The sequence below is a fragment of the Spermophilus citellus genome (genome assembly GCF_964194105.1).
Source record: "Spermophilus citellus genome assembly, chromosome: 4".
Lineage (NCBI taxonomy): Eukaryota > Metazoa > Chordata > Mammalia > Rodentia > Sciuridae > Spermophilus > Spermophilus citellus.
Genome location: NC_138185.1, coordinates 34,092,843 through 34,106,601, shown reverse-complemented (window position 1 = coordinate 34,106,601; position 13,759 = coordinate 34,092,843). Strand labels below are relative to the sequence as shown.

The 13,759-nt window shown below is 36.0% G+C and overlaps 1 protein-coding gene and 1 pseudogene across 7 annotated transcripts in view; one reads left to right on the top strand and one right to left on the bottom strand.

Moving 5' to 3' along the window:
* The window catches only part of PLCB1 (phospholipase C beta 1), a 718,158-nt gene that overhangs the window by 342,869 nt on the left and 361,530 nt on the right, over window positions 1-13,759 (bottom strand). The gene's annotated exons all lie outside the window — the stretch shown is intronic.
* On the top strand, window positions 6,261-6,757 carry LOC308647323 (large ribosomal subunit protein eL32-like; annotated as a pseudogene). Its single transcript has one exon. The product of its transcript is annotated as a large ribosomal subunit protein eL32-like (transcript).

The following is a 13,759-nucleotide window of genomic DNA, read 5'->3' as shown; positions in this document are numbered from 1 at the left end:
AAACAAGATCCAGGAAAATGGTAACACTGTTTCAAAGAAACATCAAATTAGATACATTTTATAAAAACATGCATCAAAGAAACATCATCAGGAAAAGGAAATGTTATAGGTAGTCAGTGCTCATATAAAATTTCAGGTCTATGGGAATAAGTATAGGAATCCAATGTTTTTAATAAACCTCTTTCCTAAACTTCAAAAAAAAAAAGAAGTATAAAAGAAGTAGAACTGGCCCACATGTGGTGCACACCTGTAATCCCAGCAGCTCCGGAACCTGAGACAGGAAGATTTTAAGTTCAAAGTCAGTCTCAGCAACTGCAAGGCGCTAAGCAACTCTGTGAAACCCTGTCTCTAAATAATATACAAAACAGGGCTGGGGATGTGGCTCAGTGGTTGAGTGACCCTGAGTACAATCCCCACAAAAGTAGAAATGTATGTATATAAATCATAAGTCAATAAAGTGTTACAAATGTAACACAGAAGGGTACCTCCACCCAGATCTCAGTACAAAATATTTACAGTATCTCTGAAGCATTCAGATATCTTATGCTGGTTATTATCTCACTCCAAAGTAACTACTATGTTGGCTTTCTTTCAGGGTGACCATTAATAGTAACACAAGGCTTCAAGTAAACATACTGATACTTCAGAAAAAAAGTTAGTGGAAATAGTCAACCTATGAGAAGCAGAATAAGTATCCTAACAGCTTAAAGGGGGAAGTAATCCACTGAAAACTCTGCATTCTTCTCTAGCCCCCATGCAAAATGACAAGTTCATTTTTTATGTAATTTTCTGAATTTAACTCTTTTAATTTAGAAATTATTCATGGATAGTACAGAGGTGGTTTGCCTTTAAAGTTATACTATCCATTTGACAGCAATACCCCTGATTGTTGGGGACATATGAAAATGGAATCAATTTTCCTAGTGTCTGTGTGGCATGGTCTCCCTGAGGTCTGTTTTTGAAGATCTCTCTGTGCCCAAAGGCATGAGTCAATCAATTACAGTTGGAGTAAATTGTGTCCCTTCATTATAATTTTTTAGTGTGAAACTAAGCTGTCTAATTGAGACCGATTACCTGAACTTAGCCTTATCAACACCAAAATCAAATTAACTAGAATATTACCATGAAGACAAATATTTATGACATCAATCTCCAATAAAGGCAAATCTAGAAAATGTTTACAAATGCTTAGTACTAATTATAATTAAATAGAATGTATTTCTGCCAAGGCTAAGCTTCTTCTATAATTGGTCAGGAATTAACTTCTTTTATCATTTACATATATATTCATATATTTGTGTGTGTATATAGTATTTTATAATGAATTCATCTTTTCCTCTCCATCCACCTCCATTCAATCTGAGATTGAACAATGACTTTTTTTTCTCCCTTTACATAAATGTCATTGTCAACTGCTTCATTTGGAATATTGGAAGGCTTTGGAAAAATAACTGAAGGGATATAGGCTGCCAATCATGATTGCTTTTAATATTTTAACTTTTTTTCTTCTGAAAGCAAGTGGTTGGACATTTAACCTGTGCTCACACCTCTCTACATGTTCCTAACAAGTCCCCAAAGGTGCCTGGGAGAGTAAGCAGCCTAATTGAGACTTATTAACTGAACTTGGCCTTATTGACACCAAAATCACATTAACTTGAATATTACCATAAAGACAAATATTTATCACATTTCAACCCCAAATAAAGGCCAACCTAGACAATGTTTATGAATGCTAAATATTAATGAATACATATAAATAAATAAATTAAATAAATACATTATAATGAATACATATAAATAAATAAATAAGCAGCTGCTGTGATGTTCCTAACCCCAGCAATAAAACATCCCAGTCAGTGTCTCCTTCTTCTGTATTCCAAACCCAGGGGACAAACAGTGAAGCTCTCTCTAGAGAAAAGGGAGAACGCATGAATTATTCAGAGTATTTTTAGATGACTTCTGAACCTCAATGAATAAATCTTAAAAAGCAACACTGACTTAGACCAAACAAACCAACTCTGGCTTTTAAATCCAGTCAAAGAAAAGTTTTCAGATCCAACACCCTGTATCATCTAGTAGACCCTGGAGTTTGTCCATAAGGGTCTACTTCAGCTCTGTTTAACTACCTACCCACACTTATAAATATTTAATCAGATCACAGGTACCTGCTTTAAAAAGAGGGGGGGGAAGAAACCCTGACAGATACTCTTGGACAAACATGACCTTGAGAAGACAAAACCACATTTAAATGTTAGACTCATCTTGATTTGCATTTAAGGAGGGGAAACAAGAGTCATAACTGCTGAACAGAATGGAGTTACTGAATTTTCTGAATTGCCGGAAGCCATATAAATATCTAAATATCTTTCATTAAGTGTACTCTCTAATATGAGATCATAGAATATTATAGTTGTGATTGATATATATGAATACAATACTGTTTTTGCTTTTTGGATATGAAAGGCATTGAAAGGAATAGAGTTTTTTTCCCTTATAATTTTGTTTTATCGCTGTCACTTTTATTTTTCAACTTTGACACTAAACATTGAAAAACATGTTGGAAGATTTTGAACGTTTTAAAATTAATTAGGTAATTAAATTATTATTGAGTTAATTTTCGTGAAATCCTGATTTCACTGCCCTGTTGATTCCATCTAAAGTATGCTCCACATCTGGGCCACTGGGGGTGTGGTTCTTAGTTGCTTCCTCTGTCTCAAGGGGCACTTCTCTGGCATTGAGGCTCCAGGTGGCACTACAAACAGTCAGGTACAAGCATCTCCTTCCAGCCACTGTATATTGATCTAAATATAAAAAGGTTTTAACATGCTAGACTCCCAGTAAATTCCATTTGTCCTCTTTCAGTGAATTTAAAACTGTAAGCTTAACACCCAAATGATAATCCATGGATATCATCTCTGTGGCCTACCACTTGCTTAAACTCACACTTTCCTGAGACTTCAATCAAACCCTCATATTATTCTATGCTCTTTGTTCATGATGTGTGCTTTTCCTTCCCCTATCCCCTTTTAGGGTGGCCTCTTTTTCTTTCTTTCTGTGTGTGTATGCACAACTGCAAATGTTCATATACACATTTCCTATGATTGGGATCATTTTCAAAAATTCCTCTTCAATCTAATTTTTGTTCCATGGACTTGCTCATCTTTCTTCTGAATTCTCACTGAAATCTAAGTTTCTTGAGGCTTCTCTCTCCTCTTCCACACACCATCCCTGCTGCCTCTGTTAGTACCTGGGACAGAGTAGGCACTCTGTATAAAAACTGAATGGAAGACAGTTTAGATATGAATGAACACTAGTGAGATAATCAGACCTACCCAATATGTCCAAGGATATGGCACTTTTAAAGTTCTGAACTGTCAGGGCTTCTATGGTGATCTCATCCTCAACTGCTTATTCCTTTGAGGACCACAAACCATGCTCTATGGCCAACATTCCATGTGATAGCTTGGCCTATGCATTTCAGTCAGGTTAAACATGCCAGCATGATTGGCTTTGATTTGAGCAATCTTCATTACATAAGCAGAGGCCTCTAAGTTTCTTGCCTCAATAAATGAGTATAAGCCAGGCATGATGGTGTACGCCTGTAATCCCAGCAACTAGGAGGCTGAGGCAGGAGGATTGCAAGTTAGTGACCAGCCTCGGCAACTGAACAAAGGTCCAAGGAACTTAATGAGACTCTGTATCTAAATAAAATAAAATAGACTAGGGATATAGCTCAGTGTGAAAAGCACTCCTGGGTTCAATTCCCTGTATCAACTTTAATAAATAAATAAATAAATAAATAAATAAATAAATAAATAAATAAATAAATAAATCTCAAATAAACATGTGTCTTCATTTCATATTCCTATCTTAATTATATTCGTGTGTTTGGAATATTGTACAGAGGTGGACATTTTTTTACCTTTTTTGTGGTTTAAATCACATTTTTAATATCTGTTCTTATTTTACTCATTGTGGTTAAGAATTTTAATGTCATCGTTTTCAAAGGCTTCTGAAAATTTGGCAGTGTCTGCTTTCCATATACAGGAGATTGTTTCATTATTGCAAAAGCAATTTCTTTAATTTGACTCTTCTAGGTTACAAGGAAAAGGACTTGCATTTTGCTTTGTCCATGTGTGTGAGTGGAAAAAGTATGGAACACAAAGCACTGTAATAAGAATAGGCTTTGGACTTTGGTGGTGCATACGCAAGGGTTTTTGTCCACCTGGTGGAGTCTGGGAGAAGATAACTGTTAGAGTGGGCAGGCCAGCAAGGTGAGCATGGCAGCATTGATAGAATGGGTGTCTCATGTTTAGCTCCCTAGAAAAGCTGGAGATGGGGATTCTTACAGAGAGATTTATTGAGGTAGGGCTTTTAGGAGAAATCTGTAAGGGAGGAAGGAAAAGCAAGATGTAGGCTCAGTTGACCAGCAGTCTCAACTTGATTGCAACAGGAACTCTGGAATCTAATTTGCATCTCACAATGTCTAGCATTGAGAATGGGGGGCTTGAGTTCTATATCACCAGATCAGATTCTCTGCTTATGTAAGTTTCTCCCTACCAGATGGGAGCAGGTGACTCCTATCTCTCAAGGACAATCTCCTAGAGATATTTTCAGGTTGGAACCTTAGTACCAGTACCCATGGCAGTTGGCGATCTAGGCAGGACACCAATCACATCTGCTACAATTAAGAATATCTGTGTTAAGGAAAAAAGAGAATATATTTTGCCTCCTGGACTCTGATTTCTGTGTTGCTGAAAATACAACGCCAACCTTTCCTTGAGGATTTTATGGGTTTCCCTTTCCTTTTGATTCTCAGTGTTGTTCCAGATCAGCTGAATCTTTGAGCATCTTATTTTCCTAAATTTGTTGCAAAAGACTTTGATTGAAATATATTAAGTATTCTGAGCCCTGGCTGCTTCTCCTCTTTCAAATGATTGATTCTCAGATATATTCCTGATTTCTAGGATTCCCAGTTTCATACAAGCAACAAATTTCATTCATTCTAAGACACATTCTTTCATATTTTAACATCTCAGAAATTAGAATGTTGCATGCCCTAATATTTGTGAGGCTTTCTCCATTATTATTTGCTACATAAACAGAGAGGCCACTTAGAATCAATGACTTTTAAAGGTAACAGAACAATTCATATTAGAAACATAACAAACTCACATGGACTGTTCTGTAAAAGAACACACTCTTTATGGATCTCTTTTAGTAGTAAAATAATAGTTAGAAGTAAACTTTCACAATGTGGTTCATGCTTAAGTACCAATGCATTTGAAATGGCATAGTATTCCCCTGGATGTACTTGATTCTATGGACCACAATTCATTGAAAGGGTATAATTTATTAATGTAAAAGAAAGTATCTTGGACCATCAAGCTATAGTGAACCCTCAGTGCTTTTACTTCTTCTCTTTCTTCCTTTGCATAAGCCTTAAGATGAATACCCCAAATTCCACAAATTAATTGACACCTTACTATTTTGTACAAATGAGAAGTTCCTATTGGATTAACAAAAATTATGGAAAAAAATGAATTTTTGAAATTCAAGAACAAATAACTGATTCAAGGTTAATGAAGAATCACCTAGAATTGGCCCTTAAGGGAGCAGCCTACATAAATGGATAAGAATCATTTATAATTAGGTTTTTCCTTTTACACTTGAAAAGTAGCTAAGATGATGAGCTTGTTTATAAGGTTAGACATATCTTTCATGCCTGCAATTTTATTTCTATTTTTAATTTGCCTAAGGTTAGTTTTCATAGGAATTCCATAGCTAACTTCACATAGTAACTGTATAGAGCAATACTTTGTTGTAATCAGAAACTTTCAGGTTAACAAGTATTCCTTAATCCTGCCCCTGTTTAGATGGATGAAATTGTACATTCATGCAATAGTTACAGAAGTCCTAGGCCATCTTTAGTACTCCAGAAATGATTTTAAATGCATGGATTTTAAATGAAACAAAGCCAGACATCAAAGACTATCTAGTGTATGATTCTAGTGATAGGAAGTTTGAGAAAGAAGTTATGTATAGTCATAGAAATTAGATAATAATTGCCTTTAGCTGGAATAGGGCTGGCCTGAACGTCTTGGGACAATAATATTTCATACCTTCATCTAGATGGTTGTTGAATGAATTTACATATTTGTCAGATGTCTTCACACTTAACATTTATGCATTTTACTGATGGTATATTGTTACTTAATAAAGTATTATTAGGAAGAAGTATGTAGGTTCTTGCTTGAATCATGGATACAATCTTACAAAAGAGGTTAATACAGAAAAAAACAAAAACAAAAACAGCTCTTTTCTTTGGCACTGCCTATAGAGGTGGCCATCATCTATATTTGGCATCACATCTGCCCTCAGACCTTTTGTGAAGCCCAAAATCATCAAAAAGAGGACTAAGAAGTTTATCTAGCACCAGTAAGCCTGATATATCAAAATTAAGCACAACTGGCATAAAACCAGAGGTATTGACAACAGGGTGCAGAGAAGATTCAAGGCCCAAATTTTGATGCCCAACACTGGTTATGGGAGCAATAAGAAAACAAAGCACATGCTGCCCAGTGGCTTCCAGAACTTCCTGGTCTACAATATCAAGAAGCTAGAACAAATCTTACTATGTTGAGATTGCTCACAATGTTTCCTCCAAGAACCGCAAAGCCATTGTGGAAAGAGCAGCCCACTGGCCACCAGAGTCACCAAGCTTGATGCCCAGCTATGCAGTGAAAAAAATGAATAGACAGGTCATGCGTGCATTTATTTTGTGTGTGTATGTTTAAATAAAATTACATAAACTGCCAAAAAAGAAAAAAGAAAGAAAAGAAAAAAAAAACAAAAATAGTCAGATCTGGGTAATTGGGAGAAGAATAGTCAGATAGAAGTTAATTGTATGATTTATATGATTTATCCAATTGTTGACAAATCATAATACAATAATAATGATGCCAACCTTTAATTAACCAATAAGATATTCTGAAATTCGTAAAATGAGATTTCAGAATAAACTGCTTCTGCTTCACCAAATCTTAGTTTCACCAAGGACTTTTCAACAGTTTTTGCCTCTGCAGAGTTAAAAAGTTGAGAACTACCAACAGTTTTTCCACAGGTAAAGTGCTAATGGCCCCTAAAGGGAATTTTCTTATCACTAACACTTAAGTGTGATTTCTAAATAGCTTTTTTCTGTGAGTGCTAGGTTTGAGAAAACGCAATTCTTTCTTGACTAAAACATGGACCCTGAAGCATCAATGCTTTAAAAAGGAGATTATGTTAACTAGACTAAATCAGAATGAAGATGCATCAAATAATGGTTCCAACCTAATAGCACATATTTTTACCCATTATGGATCAGGCATCTCCAACAATGTATCAGATCAAAGATTAATTAAATTTTAGAAAGATAGAAATTTAAAAGCTAAGTTTTCTTCAGAAGTTATTAAATGATGTCCTAATATTGTCTTGGTATTCTGCTATGTGAGTGTAATGTTCAAATGAGGATTTGGGTGGGGGAAAGCAAGACAAATATTGGCATGTCATTTTGGTGATTGATTGTTTCTGGGGTGGAGTTGTAGAGTTCTGTATTTAGCTCCTAGTGTATCTACCCTAGAAAATAAATCACTGGGCAATTATAGAGAATGGAAAAAATCATCTAGTTTACTTTCACTCTTCTATCAGATCAGAGCTCCAAGTCTATTCCTCAGAAGAGCTTCCCCTATATTTTCCTCCCTCTATACTAATTGCACTAACACATTCTCTATTCCTCCTTTGCAGTATTCACCATAGTTATAATATCTTTCTTACTCTCCAAACTCTGAGCTGACCAGAAGGCAAGACCTTGTGTCTGCTTCTGCTCACTTTGCAACCTCAGCAGGTCTATTGCCGGCATGTTGCAGTAAACATCCAATAAGTACTGAATGAATAAATATGTGAATAAACCAATGAATAATGAAACTGCAAGATTATGAATATGAACCACATGAGTACATAAAATGTGTCCTTTGCAGAGTGAAAGTGCCACCTTATGACCCTCAGTCTCCACCTGCCATTTTCTCTCCACTTGGGTTTTCTCTCTGAAATCCTATTCTATACCCCACATCTCTGAAAGGCTCGGAAGCATAAGAAATTCCCGTATGCATAGCCCTGTAATATTTCTGAAGCTGGGAGAAAGAGAATGATAATTGAACTTGGTATTTCTGCTTTTGTGGGTCAGTGTAGACTAATATAATGTTAAGAAACAACTCCCAGATCAAATTGTCACAATTAAAGCTCATTTCCAGTGGTTTTCTTCTTCTCAAAGTTATTCAGGGACCTCAACTCCTTCTATTTTTCCTTTCTGCTCTCCTCCTGGCTTTGGAATCTTCCGCATTCCATCAGTGGTTGGACTGGGACTACAGACGGGTTATACCATTTCTGCTCATCGTCCCTTGACCAGGACATGACCTTCTGACTACAAGGGATATTGGGAAATGCAGCCCATTTTGTGCCCAGGTAGGAGAGGAGAGAACATGACTATTAATGGAGCTGATAGAACTGTTTCTATTACACTGGGATTCTTGGACTCTGCAGCTCCATTTCCTTCCATCGTGAATCAGACTAACAATGCTCATAGGAGGGCAGACTTTTGGTGGTTGTCAGGCTTGAGTGGCTATGACTGATGACTATTTTATTATAAAACCAGCATTGATTCCAATTACAACTATAAAGATACTCAAAGATACTGATTTAGTTTCATAGTTTCAGTAAATTCTGTCTTCTTCTTGCATCTCAATGAGGCTTACCTCTAGTATCTTTGGTCATGGGATATTGGACAGAAGGTACCAGACACAGCAACACTTCTGTGCCATTGCTTATGGCTCTCTGGATGCAGCATGTTGTCATCTCTACTCAGAATGTCTAAACCTTCTATTCCAGTGATTTTTTTTGACCCCTCATCCTTCAAGATTAGCACACCCTCTTCTGTCAGATGGTCGAACTCATTCCCTATTAGAACAGGCACACCTGATATATAGGACCTACCATCTTGTAATGAAGAGATTATTCATTTGTCTGCTAATATTGTAAGAACTAAAAAGCTGTACGGATGTTATATTTTTCTGTATAGCCACAACAAAAGTTATGAGGAAAACTTTGATGAATGTTTTTGTGGTTGAGTGGATGCCCTTCCCAACGTGATCATGACTCCACTATAAACATCTTGTCTAAGGTTTTAGTTACCAAGATTTTGGAACTTAAACCCTTATGTGTGACTAGTAGTATTCAGCATCAAAATGAAAAAAAAATACTTAAGAGTGAATATTAGAATCATAATTTCTCATTTTCTATAAAACCCTAGGATTCTAAAAGAAACCAAGCAATTCAATGCTTCTAATTTAGCTAAATAAAGCTGAGGCTATTTTAGTTTGTTGTGAAAATAGCTAACACAGATTTTAGATATTACTTGAATTTATATGCATAAAGAGGATCTGTCTTTGGTAGAGTCAATTGTCATTCTGAAATGATCACTCATTGCCTTTCACTTGCATGGGAGGGAAACTGCTCTGCTGCATATGTTGAGATTGGCCATGTGACTTGCTTTGGTTTTACCATGAGTAGGGTGAGTAGAGATTGTATGTATGATTCCTTTTTGGCCAATGTAATGCTGCAGAAGTGATCAGTGGAGGCTTCAAAGAGGCCATTGCCAAGGAAGAGCATGGGCTTAGAGGAGTTGCATGATATACATGTGGAGCAAAGCAACCTCAGCCAAGCTGTCAAATCTTTACTAATCACTCCTGATGACCCAACAGAAGTGAGAATTGATGACTTACCATTGAAGCCACTGCAATTTAGGGTGTTAGTTATGCATCAATATTTAATGTGTACATTTCTTATATGAACTTTTCTTTATTCTGTGCCTCCCTTAAAACCAATGTATACCTAGACGGTAAATTACACAATGAACCAACCCAGATGGTGGGAAGTAGACAATGGGGAGGAAATTCTAATTAACAATTCTTGCAGCTAGTGACACTGGTTTTTGGACAGACCATGCATCATTTTGAATAATTGTATGGGATACAGGAAAACAGCTACCTATAAAGGCTTGCATACACTACTAACACAAGTTCACAGAGTCTATGTGATAGGAAGAGAGCTACAGGAGAGGTAAATGATTATGTTAGAAATTTCTAATAATTGCATGCAACCTGAGTATATTTAGTGCCATAATTATAAATATAATTTACAGTAATGGTGTCTTCATGCTAACAGTTATTAGTTTAATAAAACTACCACTATAAGAAAGCTGATTCTATTACTGAAACAGCTCTCTAACTTAAGGGCTATTATATAGTCACTTTAGAATAGAAACAGTAAATAAGTGGTAGTGCTATTAAAAGTATGCAGCTGTGGGCTGGGGATGTGGCTCAAGCGGTAGCATGCTCGCCTGGCATGCGTGCAGCCTGGGTTCGATCCTCAGCACCACATACAGACAAAGATGTTATGCCCGCCGAAAAAAAAAACACTAAAAAAAATAAATATTAAAAAAATTTTCTCTCTCTCTCTCTCTCTCTCTCTCTCTCTCTCTCTCTCTCTCTTACTCTCTCTTTATAAAAAAAAAGTATGCAGCTGTTCATCTGGGATTAAATATATGGAAAATTCTACTGCTTTCCATGGAATAATATTTGAGCCTTGACTTTAACATTGATTTTTTTTCTGACTTTCATATGCTAATCAATGCGTAGTACAGATACTTTTTAATCTAGGAGCTTGTTGCTCAAATTGTAGTCTGCAGGCCAAAAGCATCAACATGACCTGGGCTTGTTAAAAAAAAGAAAAGAATCTCAGTCTCCTGATCAATTGCAGAAGATTAATCTTAAGATTTCAAGTAACATGTAAGAATATTAAAGTTTGAGAAGCATTGATCTTAGATATCCATTTGGAAGAACTACTTAACATATGAAGCAAAAATAATAATATAATAATATTTTATCATACATAGAACGTGGGACATACAATCAAAAACCTGGTCTGGGGTTGTTGCTCAGTGTCAAAGTGCTTGCCTAGCATATGTGAGGCACTGGGTTTGATTCTCAGCATCACATATAAATAAATATAATAAAGGTCCATCAATGACTAAAAAAAAAATTAAAAAAAAGTTGAAAAGCAAACAAAAACCTATTGTTGCCAGGAGTGGTGGCATATGCCTGTAATCCTATCAGCTTGGGAGGCTGAGGCAGGAGGATTGCATGTCCAAAGCCAGCCTCAGCAATAGTGAGGTGCTAAGGAACTCAGTGAGACTCTGTCTCTAAAATAAAATACAAAAAATAGGGCTGGGGATGTGGCTCAGTGTTTGAGTGCCCCTGAGTTTGATACCGGGTTACCACTACCCCAACCCTGGGGCAGGGGGAGGAAATGATTGTTTTACCTTTTAGTCAAGACTTTCTTTGTTAGGGTAAGAATGACACTATAAGATCACAGAATGAACATTAGACTATGGAACACAATGTTGTTTAGGGATGAGGACTTTTATTTATGATAACCTTTTTTCTTCTTAATGATAAGGTTAAAATGCTTTTATTCTTCAGTTCTGGCAGCCCTTTATCATTTCATTTGTAAGTATTTTGGTTGCTAGATTTTAGAGATAACTATCTTATATCAGGAAATATTTCATGATAACCACTAAGCAAAAGGGGAACCGAATTCTTATAATAGTTTAGTGGGGATGTAACTCTGTTTTCTTATAGCATATGCCTTCATTTTGAATTGTCCAAGCTCTTCCAATACAAGTGGATGCTGAAATGAACACAACAATTTACATTGTAAGAAAATGTAATCTACCTTATTGCAACTGATGGTGAAAATAGTGTCTGTTTACTGTGCTATTGTTAGTTGATAGATTACTTGTTGTTGTTGCTGGAGATTGAACCCAGGGCCTTGCACAGGCTAAACACACACTATATCACTGAACTACTCCCCAACCCACAGATTACTTTTCCTCTGTGTGAATGAATGAGAGCACATATATTGTTCCTTTCTATATAACACAGGAATAGTTGGGGGCTTTAAAAGTGACTGCATTGCTTAATGATTTTTTTCACATTTACATCTCTATATCACCTTTAGCCATATAAAAGAACATGCCCAATATCACTGAAGATTTCTTTGATTAGCTTTGCTTGCTCTTGAACTTCATATAAATGGATTCACACAGGGTGCACTTGAGTGTCAAGACTTATAGACAAACACTTTGATTTTAATATTTAGCAAATGAAGCAATTATTCCAAGTAAAATAAGTTAGGAATATTATCAAATATTGTATGATCTCACTTATATGTGGTATGTAAAAACTCAAATCCGTAGAAGAATATTCATTACCAGAGCTAGCAGACGGGGTGACAGGGGCAAGGGATAATGTTGGCCAATGGGTAGAGTTTCCGTCATGGAGCAGGAATGTTCTGTTGAACTATCACACAGCAAAGTAACTATAGTTAATAGTAATATGTGGAATACTTCAAAATTGCTACAGAGTGGATTTGAAATATTCTCACCACAAAATATTGATAAGGACATGAAGGAGAGGCCATGTTAATTAGCCTAATTTGCTCATTCCACACTGTCCACCTGTGTTGAAGCATCACAATATATTCTGTAGTTATGTATATGTGTTCAATGTCAATAAAATAAAAATATTTTGGGGAACTCTGGGGGAGGTGTGTGTTTAGATTCCTCCTTTAAAGAGAGAAAAGAAACTAAAGAATTTTTAATGCTAATTTTAAAAATACATAAAATGTACTAAATGAGCCAAGAATTTTACATATAGTAACTGTGCTTCAATCCAATCTGATATTTGATTTTTGTATTATTTGTAGCACATTTATGCAGGTTGAGGTTTTCCCATGAATTCTCATACAACTTCAAGGATTCAAAAATATGCTAGAAGTGATGATTGTGTACCTAATTTTATAGGTCTCTGAGTTAAAACTATATCATTGCTTCAATGCCCAAAGAACAGATCATTTAGTCCCAAGTTCAATGCATGCTTCATTTTCAGTTTGGCAGTTTTGCAATCATATGGGTTTTTGGAATATAAAACCTTTTCCTGCTTCTATTTAAGATATAGCTGGTAGGGTGCTTGCCTATTATGCATGAGGCCCAGGGTTCAATCTGCAGCAATGCCAAAAGAAAAAGACTGTCCAAGAGTCAATCCGAAAACTGTGCAACTCTATGCTTTAAAGGTAGCCCACAGAGAGGTAGAAAATATCTGCAAACCATACCCCCAACCCATACCACACATCTCAAAAAACTTCATACTAAGAAAATAGCCAGTTTTGAAAATGGGCAAAGAAACTGAAATTGAACCCAGGGCCTTGCACAAGCTAAACACACACTATATGACTGAACTACTCCCCAACCCACAGATTACTTTTCCTGTATGTGAATGAATGAGTGCACATATAGTGTTCCTTTCTGTATAACACATGAATAGTTGGGGGCTTTAAAAGTGACTATATTGCTTAATATTTTTTTCACATCTACATCTCTATATCATCTACATCTCTATACACAGACATTTCTGAAAAGAAGACATACAAATGACAAGTGGGTTTATGAGAAATGCTCAATATCACTAATCATCAGGGAAATGCAAGTTAAAACCACAGTAAGATATTCCTTCACATCTGTTAGAATGGCTATTATCAAAATGAAAAAAAACAGAACAAGTTCTGGAGAAAATCAAACCCTTGTATGCTGTTGGTAGAAATGTAA